Source organism: Aegilops tauschii, chromosome 1 (genome assembly GCF_002575655.3).
Source record: "Aegilops tauschii subsp. strangulata cultivar AL8/78 chromosome 1, Aet v6.0, whole genome shotgun sequence".
NCBI classification, from domain to species: domain Eukaryota; kingdom Viridiplantae; phylum Streptophyta; class Magnoliopsida; order Poales; family Poaceae; genus Aegilops; species Aegilops tauschii.
This window is the reverse complement of record NC_053035.3, coordinates 172,006,404-172,030,337: the sequence shown is the minus strand read 5'-3', so window position 1 is coordinate 172,030,337 and position 23,934 is coordinate 172,006,404.

Below are 23,934 nucleotides of genomic sequence, written 5' to 3'. Positions count from 1 at the left end.
ATGTTTCCTTGGCCACGGTGAAAGGACTCGTTGAATTTATGACCCGCGGCTTCTCTAGGAGTGAAGTTACTTGGGTCGTGCGGGTAGAAACCTTGCTCAATAATTCTCCAATGATTAGTAGGACTATGATTTAAATGACGTTTAAAGCGATATACCCAAGAGGCAAAATCCTCACGTTTCACAAGCTTAGGAGGAGGACCAACATGATTCATATGCGTGGAGGGAACCGGTCCTCCATAAGTAAGTGGAGGTTCAACTTGGGCAAAGATGCCACTCCCACTTCTACCACTAGGCAAAGGAACTTGATCACTAGTAGCTTTCCCCTTGTTGGAGTTAGCATCCCTCACCTTGTTAGTGGGATCAACCACTTCCAATGTTGCGGTGGATAATTTAAGACCATCAAGAAAATTCATAAGCATGCCTTTGACCTCGGCCGTCATGGAGGTTTTCAATGTGTCCAAGGCCACATTGAACTCCTCACGAGAGACCGAGGATCCCCCATCAGCCGTAGACAAGGACAGACTCACACCGGGGTGCTCCTCCCCCTCGTCTATGGTGTCACCCATACTCTTCGGACGATAAAGTCCTTAATAAAGAGACAAGGCTCTGATACCAATTGAAAGGATCGATATGGTTGAATAGAGGGGGGGGGGGGGTGAATAGGCAACTAACAATTTTTAGCTTTTCTTTACAAAATTAAACTTAGCATCAATATAGGTTGTCTAGATATCCAACTAGGTGAGCAACCTATATGATGCAACAACAAAAAGCACATAAGAAAGCAAGGAATACAATACAATATATACTTGCACAAGTAAAGGTAAGAGATAACCAAGAGTGGAGCCGGTGGAGACGAGGATGTGTTACCAAAGTTCCTTCCCTTTGAGAGGAAGTACATCTCTGTTGGAGCGGTGTGGAGGCACAATGCTCCCCAAGAAGCCACTAGGGCCACCGTATTCTCCTCACGCCCTCACACAATGTGAGATGCCGTGATTCTACTATTGGTGCCCTTGGAGGCGGCGACCGAACCTTTACAAACAAGGTTGGGGCAATCTACACAACTTAATTGGAGGCTCCCAACGACATCACGAAGCTTCACCACAATGGAATATGGCTCCGCGGTTACCTCAACCATCTAGGGTGCTCAAACACCCAAGAGTAACAAGATCCGCAAGGGATTAGTGGGGGGAATCCAATTTCTCTTGGTGGAAGTGTATATCGGGGACTTCTCAACCACTCCCTAGAAAATCAACTAGTTTGATTGGCTAGGGAGAGAGATCGGGCAAAAATGGAGCTTGCGGAGGGAAGAGGTGGTCTTCTTGGGGAAGAAGACCCCCTTTATATAGTGGGGAAAATGATCCATTCGTTACCCCCTCACTTAGCCCGCGACACGCGGTACTACCGCACACACTCGCGGTACTACCGCACACACTCGCGGTACTACCGTAAGGGGTTGCGATACTACCGCTTGCGTGGCAGTGACAAGACGAGGCCCTGTTGCGCATAGCAACGACCGGTAGAACCGCCGGAGCGGTACTACCATGCGCCCCTGTGGTACTACCGCAAGGCAGGGCTCTACTGTCGGATTTCGGGTTCCGGCAAACCCTTGTGAGGATCAAACTCTGGGGTGCGCACGAAGAACACTCTCTTCCTAGCTCGCTCCCTCAACGATCTCACGGCCTAACTCGACGGACCCAAAGAAGAAGAGACACGGGAGTTTATACTGGTTCGGTCCACCTTGCAGTGTAATATCCTACTCTAGTGTGTGGTGGATTGCGTCGAGGGGCTGAGGATGAACTAGTATAGTAGATGAACAACCTCCGGAGGAGAGGAGTTCTTGGGCTCGATGAGCTGATGAGATGGTCAGGGTGGAATCCATCCAATCTTAGACAAGTTCTCTCTCAGATGCCTCCTACGGTGGTGGCTAGTCCTATTTATAGAGGCCCTTGTCCTCTTCCCAAATGTTAGGCGGGAAGGGATCCCACAACGGCCAAGTTTGAAGGGGGACAACTAGTACAAGCTATCCTCACAAAAGTAGTCTTCGCCTGCAAAAGGCACTGGTGGTGACGCTGATGTGGGCTCCGCGATGACTTCCGTCCTACCGTCCTGCTGGTCTTGGTCTTGTTGCACCAATATGGAAACCTTTGCCTGACGCCTCGGGACTCCTCGTCTGCGCTTGCCACTTTAGTACCAAAGTGGAAACTGGTACACTGCGCCCGCTGGCGCCTGCCTGGCCTTGGTCGTCATGGCTCATGTCGCGCGAACCTCGCGAGGTGTCTCTTGCATAGATATCTCCGCTCCTCGGGAGACAGCCTAGTGAGGCTACCCCCAGGGAGGTCTTGGTGTCATCTGCCTCGTGAGGCTTGGCCCCTCACGAGGGTCTTGTGTTGTCGCTGCTGAAGCTGGGCCGTACCAGGCCGTTGGTGGAGCCACGCCTCGAGCCGCAGGCAGGCAAGGCTGGGCACCCCCTGGCCCAGAATGCTGACATTAGCACCTGGGCCCAAGGTGCGCCCAGACTTGGCTTCGAGGCGAAGCCAAGGGCTAGTGCGGAGTGCCGCGGGCCCCAACCGCCTGCAGCCCCGGTCGACGCGTGGCGATTGGTGGTACATGGGCGCCTCCACTCCCACACGCGGCCTTGATATCCGCCAGGCTAGGCGACCGCCGTTGCCAAACAGCTCTGCCTCCATTGGTGGCAACGCGCTCCCACAGCTCTTCCGTCTCTCAAAAACAGGAATTTCCTCCCTGGCCTGACCCGATACTAATCCTTTCTGCTGCCATGGCACCGGGCCAGAAGAAGAAGGGAAAGAAGAAGGCCCATACCTCAGCCCAGGCACCGCCAGTCCTCGAGCCCTCCATCAAGCGGTCGGTGGTGCTCAACCAGGAAGCGATGGGCAAGGTTCGCCCTACGCTCGCGCATTCCAATGAATGGAAGGCGATGGTGGTGTTGGATTAAGGGTTTCGGCAAACCCTTGTGAGGTTCGAACTCTGGGGTGCGCACGAAGAACACTCTCTTCCTAGCTCGCTCGCTCAACGATCCCACGGCCTAGCTCGATGAACCCAAAGAACAAGAGAGGCAAAGGTTTATACTGGTTCAGGCCACTGTGTTGTGTAATACCCTACTCCAGTGTGGTGGTTGATTGCCTCGTGGGGATGAGGACGAACTAGTACAGTGGATGAACAGCCTCCGGAGGAGAGGTGTTCTTGAGCTCGATGAGCTGGTGGATGTGAGGTTAGAATGAATCCAATCCCAGATCAGTCCCCTTTCCTATGCTGGTGGCTATGTCCTATTTATATTAGCCTTGGTCCTCTTCCAAAATGTTAGGCGGTAAGGGATCCCACAACGGCCAAGTTTGAAGGGGGACAACTAGTACAAGCTATCCTGACGAAAGTAGTCTCCGCCTGCCAAAGGCTCTAGTGGTGCCGCTGCTGTGGGCTCCGTGATGACCTCCGTCCTGCCGTCCTGCTGTTCATGGTCTTATTGCACCGATATGGAAACCTTTGCATGATGCCTCGGGACCCCGCGCCTGCGCTTGCCTCCTTGGCACGGAAGAGGAAACCGGTACACTACACCTGCTAGCGCCCGCCTGACCTTGGTCGTCATGGCTCACGTCACGTGAACCTCGCGAGGTGCCCCTTGCATAGATATCTCCGCTCCTCAGGAGTCGGCCTAGTGAGGCCACCCCTAGGGAGGTCTTGGTGTCGTCCGCCTTGCAAGGCTTGGCCCCTAGCGAGGTTCTTGTGCTGTCGCTGCTGGAGCTGGGCCGTACCAGGACGTTGGTGGAGCCATGTGTTGGGCCGCAAGCAGCCAAGTCTGGGCACCCCCGGTCCCAGAACGCCGATAGTAGCCCTCGGGCCAAGGCACGCTCGGACTTGGCTTCGAGGCGAAGCCAAAGGGCAAGTGCGGAGCGCTGGTTGCCCCAACCGCCCGCGGCCTTGATTGACGCGTAGCAATTGGTGGGACGCGGGCGCCTTCGCTTCCCCACGCGGCGTCGGCAACTGTTCGACTTGACGAGTCCCTGCTGCATGCAGAAGAAAACCATCATTACCTGCGATCGTGGAGGCCGGCGGTTGGCCTCCTTCTGGCTATAAATGAGGAGCGGGGGCAGAGCCCCCGTCGCTCATCTTCTTCTTCACACCACCTGCTTCTTCTTCCTCATCCTCGCTTCTCCGTCTTGCCGCGATACTCATGGCGTCGATAAGGAGATTTTATGCCCTTGAGAAGGGAAAAAACCCCCCGTGAAGAGCAGGGGCCACTTCCGCCGAAGAAGAGGTTCATCCGTTCCCGCGACGCGGTCGTGAGGCAGGAGGTGACGAGGCCTTGGTACGAGCGGCCTCCTCCCGGTACCCGCTGCCCTTGTACGCCCATGTGCAAGTCTTCATAGGAGGAGGCAGTGCTCCACCGCTTGCGTCACGGCCCTGGTGGCCAAGCCGTGGTGGCACGTGCCGCAGGCCCACAAACTCATGTTGAGGGCTCCTCGCGCGAGTTGGTGGTATGGGCGGCAATGCCACCGCGCTCATGGATCCGATTCCCGCAGTTCTTCGCCGAGGAGATGCCGCCGAGAGGACCGCTCGAACTATGGTTGCAGCATGCCAAGTGCAGCACCCCGGCAACGGGGGCGGAGGTCAAGGTCGTCTCCCCGGGCAAGATCTTCCTGACTCGTGGATGGGGCGAAGTCGCCCGCGTTCACCGCACGGAAGGGGCCCTCGGCGTCCACTGTGAGTACGCCAGCGCCTCCACGATGGAGCTTGGGGAGGGAAGAGGTGGTCTTCTTGGGGAAGAAGACCCCCTTTATATAGTGGGGAAAAAGATCCAACCATTACCCCGTCACTTAGCCCGCGACACGCGGTACTACCGCACACACTCGCGGTACTACCGTAAGGGGTTGCGGTACTACCTCTTGCACGGCAGTGACCAGACGAGGCCCTGTTGCGCATAACAACGACCAGTAGAACCGCCGGAGTGGTACCACCGCGTGCCCCTGCGGTACTACTGCAAGGCAGGGCTCTACTGTCGGATTTCGGGTTCCGGCAAACCCTTGTGATGTTCGAACTCTGGTGTGCGGACGAAGAACACTCTCTTCCTTGCGGTGTAATACCCTACTCCTGTGTGTGGTGGATTGCCTCGAGGGGCTTTGGATGAACTAGTACAGTAGCTGAACAACCTCCAGAGGAGAGGTGTTCTTGGGCTCGATGAGCTTGTGAGATGGCCAGGGTGGAATCGATCCAATCCCAGATCAGTTCTCTCTCAGATGCCTCCTACGGTGGTGGCTAGTCCTATTTATAGAGGCCCCGATCCTCTTCCCAAATGTTAGGCGGGAAGGGATCCCACAACGGCCAAGTTTGAAGGGGGGCAACTAGTACAAGCTATCCTGACAAAAGTAGTCTTCGCCTGCCAAAGGCTCTGGTGGTGACGCTGATGTGGGCTCCGCGATGACTTCCGTCCTGCCGTCCTACTGATCTTGGTCTTCTTGGACTGATATGGAAACTTTGCCTGATGCCTCGGGACTCCTCGCCTGCGCTTGCCAATTTAGCACCAAAGAGAAAACTGGTACACTGCGCCCGCTGGCGCGCGCCTGGCCATGGTCGTCATGGCTCACGTCACACGAACCTCGCGAGGTGTCCCTTGCATAGATATCTCCACTCCTCGGGAGACAGCCTAGTTAGGCTACCCCCAGGGAGGTCTTGGTGTCGTCCGCCTCGTGAGGCTTGGCCCTTCGTGAGGGTCTTGTATTGTCGCTCCTGAAGCTGGGCTGTACCACACCGTTGGTGGAGCCACGCCTCGGGCCGCAGGCAGGCAAGTCTGGGCACCCCCGGGCCCAGAACGCCGACAGTAGCCCCCGGACCCAAGGCACTTCGACTTGGCTTCGAGGCGAAGCCAAAGGGCAAGTGCGGAGCGCCGCGGGCCCCAACCGCCTGCGGCCCCGGTCGACGCGTGGCGATTGGTGGTACGTGGGCGCCTCCACTCCCCCACGCGGCCTTGATATCTGCCAGGCTAGGCGGCCGCCGTTGCCAACACAGCTCCGCCTCCATTGCTGACAACACGCTCCCATAGCTTCTCTGTCTCTAAAAAATAGCAGTTTCCTCCCCTGGCCTGACCCGACACCATTACTTTCTGCTGCCATGGCGACGAGCCAGAAGAAGAAGAAGGGAAAGAAGAAGGCCCATACCTCAGCTTAGGCACCACCGGTCCTTGAGCCCGCCATCGAGCGGTCGGTGGTGCTCAACCAGGAAGCGATGGGCAAGGTTCGCCTCATGCTCGCCACAGATTCCAATGAATGGAAGGCGATGGTGGTGTCGGATTACGGGTTCCGGCAAACCCTTATGAGGTTCGAACTCTGGGGTGCGCACGAAGAACACTCTCTTCCGAGCTCGCTCGCTCAACGATCCCACGGCCTAGCTCGATGAACCCAAAGAACAAGAGACACAAAGGTTTATACTGGTTCGGGCCACTGCGTGGTGTAATACCCTACTCTAGTGTGGTGGTGGATTGCCTCGAGGGGCTAAGGACGAAGTACTACAGTGGATGAACAGCCTCCGGAGGAGAGGTGTTCTTGAGCTCGATGAGCTGGTGGACCTGAGGATGGAATGGATCCAATCCCTGATCAGTCCCCTTTCCTATGGTGGTGGCGAAGTCCTATTTATAGTGGCCTTGGTCGTCTTCCCAAATGTTAGGCGGGACGGGTTACCACAACGGCCATGTTTGAAGGGGGACAACTAGTACAAGTTATCCTGACAAAAGTAGTCTTCACCTCCCAAAGGCTCTGGTGGTGCTGCTGCTGTGGGCTCCGCGATGACCTCCGTCCTGCCATCCTGCTAGTCTTGGTCTTGTTGCACCGATATGGAAACCTTTGCCTGATACCTCAGGACCCCGCGCCTGCGCTTGCCTCCTTGGCACCGAAGAGGAAACTGGTACACTGTGCGTGCTGGCGCCCGCCTGGCCTTGGTCGTCATGGCTCACGTCACGTGAACCTCGCGAGGTGCCCCTTGCATAGATATCTCCGCTCCTCGGGAGCCGGCCTAGTGGGGCCACCCCCAGGGAGGTCTTGGTGCCGTCCGCCTCGCGAGGCTTGGCCCCTCGCAAGGGTCTTGTGTTGTCGCTGCTGAAGCTAGGCTGTACCAGGCCGTTGGTGGAGCCACGCATTGGGCCACAGGCAGGCAAGTCTGGGCACCCCCGACCCCAGAACGCCGACAGTAGCCCCCGGACCCAAGGCGAGCTCGGACTTGGCTTCGAGGCGAACCCAAAGGGCAAGTGCGGAGCGCCGGTTGCCCCAACTGCCTGCGGTGTTGATTGACGCGAAGCGATTGGTGGGACGCTAGCGCCTTCGCTTCCCCACGCGGCGTCGGCAACTCTTCGACTTGATGAGTCCCTGCTGCATGCAGAAGAAAACCATCATTACCTGCGATCCTGGAGGCCGGCGGTTGGCCTCCTTCTAGCTATAAATGAGGAGGGGGCAGATCCCCCGTCGCTCATCTTCTTATTCACGCCGCCTGCTTCTACTTCCTCCTCCTCGCTTCTCCGTCTTGCCGCGACACTCATGGCGCCGATAAGGAGATTCTCCGCCGCTGAGAAGGGAAAAAACCCCCCGCGAAGAGCAGGGGCCACTTCCGCCGAAGAAGAGGTTCGTCCGCTCCCGCGACGCCGTCGTGATGCAGGAGGTGACGAGGCCTTGGTACGAGCGGCCTCCTCTCGGTACCCGCAGCTGTTGTACGCCCATGTGCAAGCCTCCAGAAGAGGAGGCAGCGCTCCGCGCCGCTCGTGTCACGGCCGTGGTGGCCAAGCCGTGCTGGCACGTGCTGCTGGCCCACGAACTGATGCTGAGGGCTCCTCGCGAGAGCTCGTGGTGTGGGCGGCGATGCCACCGCGCTCATGGATCCGATTCTTGCAGTTCTTTGCCAAGGAGATGCCGCCGAGATGGCCGCTCGAACTGTGGTTGCAGCATGCCGAGTGCAGCACCCCAGCAACGGGGGCGAACGTCGAGGTAGTCTCCCCGGGCAAGATCTTCATGACTTATGGATGGGGCGAAGTTGCCCGCATTCGCCGCACAGAGGGGGCCCTCTCCGTCCACTTTGAATACGCCGGCGCCTCCACGATGGAGCTTGGGGAGGGAAGAGGTGGTCTTCTTGGGGAAGAAGACCCCCTTTATATAGTGGGGAAAAAGATCCAACCATTACCCCCTCACTTAGCCCGCGACACGCGGTACTACCGCACACACTCGCGGTACTATCGTAAGGGGTTGCGGTACTACCGATTGCGCGGCAGTGACCAGACGAGGCCCTGTTGCGTATAGCAATGACCGGTAGAATAGCCGGCGCGGTACTACCGCACGCCTCTGCGGTACTACCACAAGGAAGGGCTCTACTGTCGGATTTCGGGTTCCGGCAAACCCTTGTGAGGTTCGAACTCTGTGGTGCGCATGAAGAACACTCTCTTCCTACCTCGCTCGCTCAACGATCTCACGGCCTAGCTCGACAGACCCAAAGAACAAGAGACACGGGATTTTATATTGGTTCGGGCCACCTTGTGGTGTAATACCCTACTCCAGTGCGTGGTTAGTTTCCTCGAGGGGCCGAGGATGAACTAGTACAGTAGATGAACAACCTCCGGAGGAGTGGTGTTCTTGGGCTCGATGAGCTGGTGAGATGGTCAGGGTGGAATCGATCCAATCCCAGATTAGTTCTCTCTCAGATGCCTCCTATGGTGGTGGCTAGTCCTATTTATAGAGGCCCTGGTCCTCTTCCCAAATGTTAGGCGAGAAGGGATCCCACAACGGCCAAGTTTGAAGGGGGACAACTCTACAAGCTATCCTCACAAAAGTTGTCTTCGCCTGCCAAAGGCTCTGGTGGTGACGCTGCTATGGGCTCCGCGATGACTTCTGTCCTGCCGTCCTACTGGTCCTGATCTTGTTGCACCGATATGGAAACCTTTGCCTGACGCCTCGGGAATCCTCGCCTGAGCTTGCCACTTTAGCACCAAAGAGGAAACTGGTACACTGCGCCCGCTGGCGCCCGCCTAGCCTTGGTCATCATGGCTCACGTCATGCGAACCTCGCGAGGTGTCCCTTGCATAGATATCTCCGCTCCTCGGGAGACAACCTAGTTAGGCTACCCCCAGGGAGGTCTGGGTGTCGTCCGCCTCATGAGGCTTGGCCCCTCGCGATGGTCTTGTGTTGTCGCTGCTGAAGCTGGGCCGTACCAGGCCGTTGGTTGATCCACGCCTCGGGCCGCAAGCAGGCAAGTCTGGGCACCCCCGAGCCCAGAACACCGACAGTAGTCCCTGTGCGCAAGGCGCACTCGGACTTAGCTTCGAGGCGAAGCCAAAGGGCATGTGTGGAGCGACGCGGGCCCCAACCGCTTGCGGCCCTGGTCGACGTGTGGCGATTGGTGGTACGTGGGCGCCTCCACTCCCGCGCGCGGCCTTGATATCCGCCAGGCTAGGCGGCCGCCGTTGCCAACACAGCCCCGCCTCCATTGCTGGCAACGCGCTCCCACAGCTCCCCTGTCTCTCAAAAACAGTTGTTTCCTCCCCTGGCCTGACCTGACACCAATCCTTTCTGTTGCCATGGCGCCGAGCCAGAAGAAGAAGAAGGGAAAGAAGAAAGCCCATACATCAGCCCAGGTACCGCCGGTCCTCGAGCCTGCCATCGAGCGGTCGGTGGTGCTCAACCAGGAAGCGATGGGCAAGGTTCGCCCCACCCTTGCTGCAGATTCCAATGAATGGAAGGCGACGGTAGTGTCGCATTACGGATTCCGACAAACCCTTGTGAGGTTCAGACTTTGGGGTGTGCAAGAAGAACACTCTCTTCCTAGCTGGTTTGGTCAATGATCCCACGGCCTAGCTCGATGAACCCAAAGAACAAGAGACACAAAGGTTTATACTGGTTCGGGCCACCGCGTGGTGTAATACCCTACTCTAGTGTGGTAGTGGATTGCCTCGAGGGGCTGAGGATGAACTAGTAAATTGGATGAACAGCCTCTCGAGGAGAGGTGTTCATGAGCTCGATGAGCTGGTGGATGTGAGGATGGAATGGATCCAATCCTAGATTAGTCCCCTTTCCTATGGTGGTGGCTAAGTCCTATTTATAGTGGCCTTCGTCCTCTTCCCAGATGTTAGGCGGGAAGGGATCCCACAACGGCCAAGTTTGAAGGGGGACAACTAGTACAAGCTATCCTGACAAAAGTAGTCTTCGCCTGCCAAAGGCTCTGATGGTGATGCTGCTATGGGCTCCGCGATGACCTCCGTCCTGCTGTCCTGCTGGTCTTGGTCTTGTTGCACCAATATGGAAACCTTTGCCTGATGCCTCGGGACCCCGCGTGTGCGCTTGCCTCCTTGGCACCGAAGATGAAACTGGTACATTCCGCCTACTGGCGCCCGCCTGGCCTTGGTCGTCATGGCTCATGTCACGTGAACCTCGCAAGGTGGCCCTTGCATAGATATCTCCGGTCCTCGGGAGCCGGCCTAGTGGGGCCACCCCCAGGAAGGTCTTGGTGTTGTCCGCCTCGTGAGGCTTGGCGCCTCGCGAGGGTCTTGTGTTGTCGCTGCTGAAGCTGGGCGGTACCAGGCCGTTGGTGGAGCCACGCATTGGGCCGCAGGCAGCCAAGTCTGGGCACCCCCGGTCCTAGAATGCCGACAGTAGCCCCCGGGCCCAAGGCGCGCTCGGACTTGGCTTCGAGGCGAAGCCAAAGGGAAAATGCGGAGCATCGGTTGCCCCAACCGCCTGCGGCCTTGATTGACGCGTAGCAGTTGGTGGGACGCCGACGCCTTCGCTTCCCCACGCGGTGTCGGCAACTGTTCGACTTGACGAGTTCCTGCTGCATGCAGAAGAAAACCATCATTACCTGTGATCGTGGAGGCTGGCGGTTGGCCTCCTTCTAGCTATAAATGAGGAGGGGGCGGAGTAAATAAAAACAGAGGGAGTATCTTACTCCGTGACCAAGACGGAAGGGAAAACGAGACAACTTATTGTTTATTTGAGCCGTTCAAGTATAATTATGTGGCGTTGCTTATTTCTCATTCCTCTCCAACCCTATTTTCCATCGATCATGCTGCCCTCCGGCCGAGTCCAGCCTCCCGCATGCCTCATTTGAACATCCCGCCGAGTATCATTCGCATGTGGGCCTAGACCATGCTTGTATTTCCAATGTTGTAATTTGTCCGACATGCATACAAACGAACGGTTCATTTAAAGTTTCACTTTGCCTCCACTATGTGTCGCTTCCCGTCTTAGTTTCGACATCCCATTCGGTTCATGCCCCGACACATGTTGACGAGATCGATTGATGTTGAGAGGTCAATTGCGTGTCATGCAAGGAGATAAAGGTTTGGTTTATTTCTATGATAGAAATGATCCGCGAGGAGGGTCTGTGGGGATCAGAGGGAGTATATTGTACGTTCATAAGCGAAACGAACATATTGTACCCACCCTAGTCCTCTTTCAATCGATCTCCAGACCCCGAGATGAAATCGAGAGAGAACGAGTGGGTGCATGTGTGATACCTAAGGCGGATTCAAAATTTTGAACCGGTGATCATAGCATCCGCAAATCATATATAAAGGTTATTCAGTTTTTGTTTCGCTTTTCAGTGTACAATATACTCCATCCGATCCTTTCTAGTTTACATATAAGTTTTATGTGTAGTCAAAGTATCTCTACTTTGATCAAACTTTTAGAAAAAAGTATCAACATTCAACAACGCCCAATCAATATTGTTAGATTCGTACGTACTCCTAGATTTGTATTCAAACAGAGATGGTTTCCAATTTGTTTTCAACCACGTGAATGTGCTTGTTCTCGCGCATGCTCTTCCTACTAGGATTTCGCCACGTACAGCCAGTCCAATAGTAACTTTTTAAAGCTCCCTGTCCAATAGTATGAGTGGAGTGCTGACAACATCTGTAGTAGAGTATGCAGTGCTCATAGTACTCCCTCCTTCCATTTATATAGGGCTTAAGAGCAAGTCTAATAAGGCCTAGTCAGCAGGCTATAAGACTTGCCATGTCATTAAAATCCTACTTGGAGGAGTGAGAAGAGAGGAGAGAGAGTGAAGCGGGCACTTATTCTACAGCCCGGCTATAACACAGACCAAGAAAAAATAGTATGCATGCAACTCTCTGCCAATCATATACCTTGCTCATGCAAATATTAAATGCTTAGAGCCAACCAAATAGCCATTCTAAGAGCCAACCTATTACTTAACCATGCAAAGATTAAATGCTTATATGAGTATTTTTTATGATGGCTCTAAGTGAGGTGGCATCTCTTTATAGCCAACAATCGGCTACATTATTAACCATGCTCTAATGCATTTTTTAAAACCGCCTTTGACTATTGACAAGATTATAAGTACATGAGATGTATAATGTGAAAATTATGTCATTGGAAGCTCCTTTCACATATGAATTTGACCGTATGCTTTGTGTAAGTTGCATGTCATATATTATTATTCTAACATTTCATCAAAGTTAGCCTCGAAAAACGCATTAGGCCCTGTATAGATGGAAGGAGGGAGTGGTAGTGGAAGTGGATCCTCTGACGTAGGTATCCCTGCCTTACCCTCCCTCGGTCACTTACTGTCGGGCCCCATGCTTGCTAGGCACCACATGTTAGTTACTCAATGGGTTCGGCCACGTCAGGGGATCCTCATCCGTAGTATACTCCCTCTGTTTTTATTTACTCCGCATAAAACAGAGGGAGTAGTAGTATAAATGACGCGGGTGGGGGATGGGGAGAGACGTCGGTTTGCTCTCAACTGCGGTCCCACAAGCGAGCGAAAATGGAAGATGAAGCGCGTTCCATTCGGTGAGCGACGTGGAGGGTCCAGCATGCCGGGGTGCAACGCGACCATGACAAGAGCGATGTACAGACAAAACCGATTGACCGGTCGTCACCGGAACCACTATTCACACCAGAACCTTCGCTGCTCGGCCCACGCCAACCACTGCCCCAAAACCACACCTCCTCTCCAGCCCATTCCCCCAGCTTTCGATCCCCTAGCACGCATCAAGCGTCCCCTAGTTCGTCGGAAAGCCATGGTGCGCTGCAAGATCACGTACTACAAGATGCTGACGCTGGAGCGCCGCGCAGAAATTGCGGCGGCGGTCGGCGCCACAGACCTCCGTTCCCAAGCTCACTTTGCGGCTGGCCAATCCCCGAGTTCTCTGGAGCCAAGCTACGAGGAGGAGGAAGCCGATCTAATGTTCATGGCGGAGGTCGCAGCGCAGAAGGCCCCCGATGTGTATGAGACGACCGACGTTGACTTTGTGGTGGCGTCCGGGTTCCCCATGGTGCAGGCGGACCAGCGGTTTAACCTGGCGATACTAAAGGAGGACCGGCAGGCAGAGGCTCAACTTGATGCTGAGCGCGTGCATGCCGCTGCCATCGAGGCTCTCCTGCAGGCGGAATCGGATGTCGTGGAAGTGAACCGGGCGGCGGAGGCTCAACTTGATGAGGAGCGCGGGGATGCCGCTGCCATCTAGGCCCTTGTGCAGGCGGAACCGGATGTCCTGGACTTGAACCGGCCGGCGAAGGCTCAACCTGACGCGGAGCGCGCGGATGCTGCTGCCATCGAGGCCCTCCTGCAGGCCAAACCAGACGTCCTGGACATGAACCGGGCAGTGCTCTCGTCCATGCAGAGCGCCCGCACGCTCTGCGTGAACGAGTAGCTGGAGGCCGAGGATAACCACGGTACGGAGAGACACGTCGGCAGCTATGGCTGGTTCACGCTGGCAGCCAAAGATGACGAGGTCGTCTCGTTCTGCGAGCAGTGATAGTTTTTATTTATGTTGTTGTTTTTAGGGATCTTTTGCTGTGTAAAAACATGTATTTATGCAAGTCGCCTGACTTTCATCATTTGGGTCAGTCGACCATTTTAGGCGGTTGGATGAATATCCTACGTCTCCTAACCCTTCTTCCTCACCTCTTCTTCTTCCCCAACAGACCACCGCACGGGCCGTACGGATCTTTCCCAACATGCGGTTGGATAAACATACTGTATGAACGAAAATTATGTGTCAGCAGTAGGATGGCTGAGTTTGGTTTGATCACATGCGATAGCACGTGTCAGTGAGGGTGTATTTCTTGGTTGGGTTTGCGGCGTGCATGAGCGACTGTATGAGGGTGCGGTGCGACCGCGATAGCCATGCACAAGTGTACCTCCTTTTCATTTTGAAAACTTTAGGCAAGCTTGGCAAAAAGGTGTGGCGAAGTATGGCAATGGAAGGCCTAGACCCAAACAGGATACAAGTACGTAAGTAGGAGTACTAGTGTTACAAAAGAAAGGCGGGGTCCTTCGCGGGATTTATCGATACAAATCCTCGTTTGATGTGTGAATTAATGCATATTTTTTTCTCCAAAGCCCAAAGAGCTAACCATCTCACTCCTCATCACTTGATTAATGCAGCGCCATGCAAACAAACCTTCTCACTTCTGCATGCATGCAAGGGTATATTAATGTCCTTGGTTGCTAGTACGAGGCAAACCCCATCAATTTTGCCTTGATTAGTGTTAGTGGCCTTCTGCAAATTGTAATGTTGATATACTGGCTTTGTGTACAAAAAATGGAGGTAGTAACTATTTGACTTCCTTCCCCATTGCGGTGACGTCGACGATATCCCGAACGTTGTGGTTTGGCGAAATGTGTTCGATCGATAACACCATTGAGGGAGACCATGGTAAATTGTTCGCAAGTGCCGACTGCAAGCAGAGACGACTGCCTTATTTGCATCCAGGAAGTATGTTGAACCAAAGGACGCGTAAATGTACTAGTACTAGTACACAATAGCATTGTCCGTCCAACTTAGTGCGGTGAGGTGATTTTTCGAAGAAGACGATGGAGAAGCGGAGTCAGCGAAGAGTGAAATGATGGTTGCTTCATCCGTGCTTTGTGATTTGATGCCTCACTGCTTTGTGATTTGTGATAGAAGGGACATGAGAGTAGACTCTGTGCTCTATACTGTACATGCGTCCAAGCACGGGAGAAAGAGGAGAGACGTTGCATTTTTCTATTCCTTCAATCAATCAACCAGGGAGCTTCAGTTCCATCTTTTTGGCTTTGTCAGCACCGTGCACAATGGTTCCCATCAATGCCAAAAGCTATTTTCACATTTGGCTACACATTGTGGATGCCCTTAACCGTACCACTTGGTTTTGCTCCTGTGTGCTATCTATACAAATATCAATTATATTGATCTAAGAAAATTATAGAATCAAGATTAGTAAAAGGAGGTGATTTTGCCTCGCGGATGGCGGGGGAGGTTTCTTATTTTTAGAGGACGTTGGCCTGGCGGATTGCTAACATGCGGTCCCATGTGTCAATGCTTTACCAAGCCGTTCCGCGTTCCACATGAGGCAGAACAACGGCAGAAGCAACACGTGGTTAACTTGAAGAAGATGAGGGAGAAGGGGATTCAGCAACGAGTGAAATGATGGTTGCTTCATCCCTCCAACTTCTTTTTTTTAGCATTATTACTTCGTCCCTCCAACTTAACTACGGGAAAGGTGCAACTTTCTGATTTGACGCCTCATTGCTCATTACTACGCCGGCGCCATGACTGGGTTGCTTCACCCCTGCTGCTCTGCACTGTATTTCGGTATGGCACGTGGACCCGGTAGCTTGATGTCCCACATGTCGGCGAAAGGGACTAGAACATTTATGAAAGGCGAGCGCTCCATTCTTACGACGGAGGACTACACGACACTGCGACCCAGTGAACTGTTACTTGTACTGTAGTACTATAGTTCTATAGTTTTGATGTTTCGCACGATCCATCGATACAAACCCGATTAAACAGGAAATGGCAGGATTTTTCCCGTGCGGTAGATGATACTGGCCATACATTTCAAAGGCAATTTTAATGTATGCAAACTAAATAATTAAGTAACAATATGATATCTAGTAAAACTAAAAACACATATGATTTATTGTGTTAGAGTGTAGTAGTAGTGTTGTATTGCATAGTTGTTAGATGTAACATGCGAGAACGTGTAGAGATGTAGTTTTGGAGGGCCTATAGAGAGAAAAGCGTAATACGGTCACCGAACTTCAGAATACGCTCATTACGGTCACTATATACGTTTTGCGGTGATTATACGGTCACTTGCTCACCGTTCAGCATCGGATTGCACTCTGTTGACCGGCCAAATAGTCTGTGTGGCACCATGTTGACTAGTTAAATTGACCACGTTCCTTGTGGGTCCCACCTGTCAGTTCGCATAGGAAAAAGGTCAGATAAACACAAATATACGCAGGCGCGACAAGACTCCAACTGGTGCGCGGGAACCACCAGGTTGTGTATGTGTCTGTCAGGGCCTGATGTATGCGCATGCATGTGTAGGTTGAGCACTTGAGCGTGAGAGTGTGTGTTGGTCGTGTGGTGTGTGCATGCATGCGTGCGTGTGTGCGTGTGAGTGTTGCGTGCGTGCGTGACTGCGTGTGTCTGTGTGAGTGTTGCGTGCGTGCGTGGCTGCATGTGTTCGTGTGAGTGTTGTGTGCATGCAGGTCATGTGCATGTGTGTGTGTGTGTATAATCACCACACCAGCTCATGTGTGTTAAAACAGACGGCTTAGCATACCAATACAAGGCCACCTTGTCCGCTGTGCCCGCGGTCATGACTTCGAACCACCGTCCAATATTTTTTTATCGTTAGTTTTCATTCTTACTAGCAAGATGCCCGTGCGTTGCACGTAACATCAAGATGCATTTGTATGACTAGTTTATCTTGTGAGAGAAAAGGATGAATGAGGGAAAGCCTTATTTGCAAATGTGGAGAGGTGTGTGGGTACCTTTTTGCAAAATTGCCATAGTTTCCTTCCTATCCGTCAGATATAAATCGGAGGGCCTATATTGCAGGATGGCAGGCACACCATCATGACCAACTCTGTTTTTTATAGGAGTGTAGAGTAGATACACGCCGAGAGGTGGGCCCAATCGTAGTGAGATATTGTGATGAAACACTAGAGGTGCCACGTGGAGCGTTTAACTGGTCAACTAGTCGTGTCTCGAGAAAATACAGAGCTGTACGGTGAGCCCGTGACTGTATAATAACCACAAAGCGTAAATGGTGACTGTAATGAGTGGATTCTGAAGTTCAATGTACGTATCATGCTTTTGCTTCAAATACAATGATCGTCACTGTATATATCACAAGAGAAAGGTGAAACATGCGTGAATGTGCTGGGGGCGTACTTTTAGAGGACCTGGAGATAGTTTGTGTGTGTACGTGAAAGGGGCGTAGAGGGGGGTGTATGCGATGGAGAGAGAGATGCTCTTCGTTTCTCTTTATTCTGACTAACTTTATATATAGTATAAAAATATAGAAATCCATAGTGCGGAATAAATATCATTGTGGGCACCATGCAATACAAATTAATGTTCATACTCCTCCATATAACTTTGTAATGTTGTATATATGTAGAAATTCTCAAATAATTTTTTGGCCACACTTTATTCAAAAAGAATGTTGTATGCAAAATAAACATGAAGAAAGGGCTTTTTAGATAAATGGGGTACGTGATGTAACACTTGTGAATGTGTAGTTGATGTATTTGGCAGGGCCTAGAGAGGTGTCGGGTGGTAGGTGCGACATATGCCAACGGGTGGCTTATCATTGTGGGAGCAAGTAAGATGTCGCCGGTGCCTGGAAACGGGATGAGGCGAAGACATGTACGCCGGCAAATCTTACCCAAGTTCGGGGCTCTTCGTGGAGATAACACCCCTAGTCCTGCTCTGCGGGGTCTCCGCATGTTCACTAGATCAAGACAAGTAGCTACAAGTGCTCCTTGAGCTGTCGGGTTAGAGGGAGAAGAAGGGAAAGGCTAGCTCTCCTTTTCTCTCTATGTGGTGTGTGTAATTCTATGAGATCAACCCTTTGCATGGGTGTCCCGGGGGGTTTATATAGGCCTACCCCCAGGGGTACAATGGTAATCCGGCTGGGCGCGGGTCCCAGCCATCAGTGTCTATGCTCGCCGGCTTCTCCGCCGGTCATTGGGGCCCGCCGACTGGTGGGTCCCGCCGGCTGCCGGCTTCTTGGCCGGCACGCCGGCCCCACCGCGTGGGGGCTTTGTCGGCGGCTGGTTACTGTTGCCTCGCCTCTGATGACGAGGGCTTTATTGAGGTAAGCATGGCTACAGTGTCGCCGCCTTGCGAGCTCTCACTGTAGCCTTACCCCGTCTTGTCTCCTTAATAGGGCGCATGCTTCGAGGGAGGGAGGTAGCCGGCTGTTTGGAGCCGGCCACATCCCTGGCCGACTAGAGGAGGCCGGGCCGTCTCCAGATGTCTCCCTGGCAAAGGGGCTCGCCGCCCGCGGGCCGTTCTGGCACCTGTCGTGGTTGACGTCGGGGCCAACATGGCTATAGTGCCGCGCCGGACGGGGGATGGCTGGCCCGTACGGCGCCCTGTGGCCATGCCTATTCCGGGATTCGGGGGTAGTGGGCTGTACTGCGGCCACGCCCAATCCTATCACCGTTATGTGGGTACAGTCTTAGTGGGTGCAGTCTTGGCCGGCTTCTGGGAGTCGGCTTTCTTCATGGCCGGCTTCTGGGAGTCGGTCCTCTTGGGGCCGGCTTCCTGGAGTCGGCTATCTCGTATCTTTCTTGGGGGAGGTCTTCTGAGACTGGGTCGCCTTCTGGGAGTCGGCCCTGGGGATAGCCGGCCGGGGGAAGGCGACCCTATGCTTTGTATGCTTGAAGGTTCGAATGGCCTGATAATTTTTCGAAGAGCCAGGGGGAGTTGGTTAGGATACCCGTGGCCATTTACTCCGACAGTAGTCCCCGAAGCTGATTGGGCTTCGAGGTTGAGTGGAGGTTGAGAAGCTCAGGCAGCTTCTTATCTTGACGAGCCAGCAGCTGGGAGCCCGCTCCGGTTGGGCATGCCGTCTTGGCGAAATTTTTAAAGTCGGAAGGCGGGAGTCTGTTGGTGCGTGCGCCGGGCTGCGGGCCAGCCGCTCGCCGCCTGCGAACCACGTGGCATCCCCTAGCTGAAGAGAGCCTGCCAACCCACGCGTGCGACAAGATGCCGCCGCAGGCCAAGGGCCCACCACTCCTACGCCTAGGCCCAGGCGCGGATTCTTTGCGGCCCAAAGCCGTCCGCACGTCTTCCGGCGGCGGTTTCCGCACGTCTTTAGGTCGCAGTAATCGCGGGACGTGGGGGAGTGGGTGCAGTTAATCCCACGTCCCATCCGACGCCTCGCCTCCTCGGCTTCGCCGCACGAGGCTATAAGTAGGGGGAGGAGGGGAAGCGGCAGACGCTCGCACGCTCCTCTCCTCTCCGCCATCTTCTTCCTCCTGCTTTCCCTCACAGCAGCGCCTCGCCGCCGCGCCGTCCCACCATTCTTTTCCCCGCCGCCGTGCTCATTCTTGCCGGCCTCACGCCGCCGTGCAGTACGGCGGGGACTGGGACGGCTCCAACGTCCATATGGACCATGTCGAGTACCTCCACAAGAGGCGGCGGCTACCTGGCGCGGATAAGGTGCGGGTCCGTCTTGCGCCTGAGAAGGAGATCATGCCGGAGCCGGAGGAAGGAGAGCGGGTGGTCTTCCGCTCCCATTTCCTGCGCGGCATCGTCTTGCCAGCGAGTAATTTCTTCCGTTCCTTCCTCGAATTCTATCAACTCCAGCTGCACCACCTCACCCCGAACACGGTGGTGCTGCTGTCCACCTTCGTCACCTTGTGTGAAGGCTATCTTGGCGTTCTCCCCACCCTCGAGCTCTGGGGGGAGTTCTTCCAGTCCAAGCTAGGCACGCGTATGCAAGGCGTGCCGGCCCAGAGTGGGGCCTTCATCGCGATGCGGAGGGTGGCAGCCGACAACCCCTTCCCCGTCATCACGCTAATCCAGTCGGTGAAGCTCTGGCAGAAGTCATACTTCTACGTGAAGAACGTCGCCCCGCAAGGCGACTACGTCAATTTGCCGGCTTATGTAGCCGGCCCGCCGGCGGGTAGGCGGTCCCAGTGGTCCTATCGGGCCGTGACGCTGACGCCGGCTGGAGCCGCGGCCGTCGCCCGACTGCGGGTGATGATCCAGTCGGAGGGCCTGACTGGGTCCGACTTGCTGGCCGCCTTCGTCGCCCGCCGGGTGCTTCTGTCAGATGAGCGGCCAGCTCGATCCGAATCGGATGTGCACCAAGGACATGCCGCACGACGAGGTGGCCCATATGGTGAATTACCTTGCGAACTGCAAGCTCTCCGCAGAATGGCAGTTTGGCAAGGAGCCATATTCCCGGGCACATCTGCCGCCCACGGTATGTTCTCTTTTTCCTTTTCTTCTCTTAGTTTTGTCGCCGAGTTCCTTTTGGCCGACACTGACCAGTCGGCACGTCTCGGCAGAGCCCTCTCCTTCGGCCTGCAGGCGGGTCGGAGGCGGAGCGCCGATTCCTCCCCGACCGTGTGACACCCAAAATTTTTAATTGGATTTTTTTAAAAAACTTTTAATTTTTATTTGAGGAGGGTATTTAAATTTTCTTCTAAAGAACCACCCTGTCAATTTTTTTTTCTTTTATGGCAAGTGTTCTATTTGGATTCACCCAAGACTTGATTTTGGTCTTGGAGGTTCTTCCTTTTATTTGGACTCAAAACCAAATGCTTTTCACTTGGGAAAAATGCCTTTTGAAAATTCCTTTGAAAATGCCCTATGGCTTTTGGAATGATCCTTTGCCACTTTCAACAAATCTCTATTGCCATGGCCTTAGTGCAAATCCACTCTCCTAAACCTTCCCTCATCTTTGGATCATGATTTGCATCAAATCCAGCAAGTTGAACCTCCCCATATGATTTTTTTCCATTTAAATCTTATCAAAACAATTTCTGTCTTCTGTTCTAACCCTTGGAGATTTACAAAGGAGCTACCATTTCTATTTTGATTTTTGCCCCCAAACCAATTTCCCTTCCTAGTCCTTTGAACCCTCAACCAAGATCCATGAAGATCCACTGGTCTTCAGCTCAAATTTTTCAAACTAATCTTGCTGCAAGTTTGGACCAGATTTGTCAAATTTGATGAAATTCATTCAAATCCTTCTCCAAAAATTCTGAGTAAAATCAGGCCACCTCTGGGTGCATTGAGAGGTCACCTCACCAAGACCCAGCCCCAGGAAAAATTTTCTTCATGCCAAATCATTCTGTCGAACACCTACAGAGCATTGTCAATGTCAAGTTCAGAGATTCAGAAATGCAGTTCAGTGATCTACTATCGTTTTCTTCAGAAACTGTTGTCATTCTCGACAGTGCCGCGTTGGCGCCTTGCTCCCCGTCCCCTCCCCCTTGTCCCTGCACCGCACGAGCGCCTGGACGTTTGCGGACGTCGGCGACGTGCTGGAGGAGGTGCGCCGCCCCGTGACCGACGCCAGTGGCGGCTTTGCGGCCGCCAGAGAGAGGCGCGACGCAGACGGCGCCACCCAGCGCCGCCCAAGCCACCGGAGATCGCCGCGTGGTCTTCCACTCCCCAGAACGCGCTGCCACTCTCGTCGTGAACCGCTGGGCGCGGAGCACGCTCTCTGCCGCCGTCGTGCCCGTGCGGCCACCCCACCGTGGACCAGCGCTATTACGCCAAGCCCGACCCAGTTTAGCAGTGGAACGGCACCAGTAAACCTCGCTGATGCTGCCTGGCCACTCAAACCCCCTGCTCAACCACTGCCTCGCCGTAATCGCTCGCCGGAGATTTCCCGTTCATGGCCATCCCCTCGGATCGCCTATAAATAGAGCCCCCGAGCTCGAACTCGAACCCACACCACCTCTGCACTCCACCTAGACCACACCAAGCCACTGGAAGAGCCCCGAGGGAGCTTTCTTCCCTGACTCCGGCCACCGCGACCCGCCATGGGATCCAGCTCGATTCGCTCCCGTGCGTGCACCTCTGCCTCCCATCTCTTGCCAGTAGCTTCCCTATGCATCCACTCTCCTGACCCGCGCTTCAATTCGGAGCTTGCAGCACCCACCGGAGTTCTCCACCATCACCCGAGCCGCCGTCCGCCGGAGAAAGTGTCGCCGTCGACGTGGTGCTCTCCGTCGGTCGAGTCCACCACCCACCGGCGCGGAAGGACATGCTGAAGCTCTTGGTACACTCCGATCTCCCTGTCTCGCCGTGGTTCGACGCCGGCGACCACCGCAGTCTTCGGGCGCCGGCGAAATTTTTAAACCTGACACGTGGACCCCCCCTGTCAGCCTCTATTCTCTTCTCCCTCGAAACGTTTTCTGTTGGCGCCTTCGGGCAAATACGTCTTCCCTTTGAGCTGGCGCGTTTCTTTCCGAAGCGTTTTCTGTTTTCTCAGTTAAGCCCCTGGAACTTCTCTGTTTCATTACAGATGAGTCCCTGGACAGGAACCTTTATAACTTTTTAATAAAAAGTGATTTTTGAGTGATTCTTTTTTTGTCAGTCTTGTATTTTTGTCTAGTTTTTTATGGTATTTATTTGGAAAATGTTTGGAGAAGTTTTGATACACGCGTTGGTTTTCACGTTAGTGCCCGTTTTCGTTATGCCGTAGGTTCCGGAAGAGGTGACGGAGCCACAAACTTCGCTGAGCTAGACTCCGACTTCTCCGAACCAGGCAAGCATGTTTGAACCTTTGATATGATAGGTGTTTTGCATGTTTGCGTGAGAGGTTGTGCGTGGCATATGAGTATCGGTGAGTACCTCGTTACTTGTGAGGCAACTACCCGCATGTTCCAAAGTTGCGATGATCTCTGGTGAGAGATGGCCTAATCATGTGGTGACATGAAGGGCAGCAAGGTGGTACTGTTGTAGCATACCAGCCTTGCGTCATCCGACCAATTCCGACGTTAACGTGGACGGAGTCACATTACCGTTCTTCCCCCTTCCGTGCTACCACATGTTTTCTGCCAGAATGCGGTTTAGTAAGTTGGTAACCTCTTTCCGTGTACACACCAAACAGAGGGGCCGGGATGATGGTTCCATGGCCCTGGATTAAAGCCAGTCATCCGGTCAGGGGGCATGGGTGTTTCCGGTTGGGACCGAGAGGGGGGCACCCCTTAGAGCGCGCGTATAGAAATTTGATCCAGTGCTACGCGAGGTTGTAGCCTCCCCGTCTCAAGGTTTTTCTTGAACGTTGCCGAGGGTGATTCCTGGCTTCGGAAATGTTGAATGGGTGTGTACTGGTTAGATGTGTTTCTTCCAAAACATCATAAACGGAACTAGTCCCCGTGACTACTGAAATCCGTTGGCTGTGGTTAAAGTACAAACTCTGCAGAGTCAAATCCTTCCGAGTCATCGTATCCATGGTCAAGTATCGTGATCAGTGTATCCATATCTATGTCAAGTCCTCGTGGTTTGTTCTTCTTTCCGGTAAGTGAGCATGAGTAGTAGACTTAGCTGAACGTTACTCCTGTGGTGGACTAACCCTGTTATTTATCTCATGCCTGATTATTCTCTGGATATGATTTAAATTCTTGAGCTAATAAGATGTTAGGTTATGAAGCCCTTTATGTGATGTCGCTCAGACGTCCGACTGTGGCATATTGATTATTTGCTTTTGATATAAGCCCTTTATGTGATGTCGCTCAGACGTCCGACTGTGGCATGCACTATCTTCTATTTCCTTTATAAGCCCTTTATGTGGTGTCGCCCTGACGCCCGACTGCGGCATTATTATTCTTGCAGTTTCCTCTCGAGGAGTCATTCAGACCCTCGTTTGGCACTGGTATTACTATTCTTGCAGTTTCCTCTCGAGGAGTCATTCAGACCCTCGTTTGGCACCCAGTATTTTATTTTGGGATTTCGGGAGGACTACCGCCCGACTTCTCTGTTATTTTCTCATGCATCATTGTCTCTATACGCACTTGTTATTCCATCCTTATGCTTCATGTGTACATTTGTTATATCTTATGTCCGAACTGTCTTGCGAGTACTTTCATAGTACTCACCTGGCTTGTTGTTTTGGCCAGATGTTGACGAAGGCGATCTCTTGGATGAAGAGTTTGATAGTGCGTCCGACG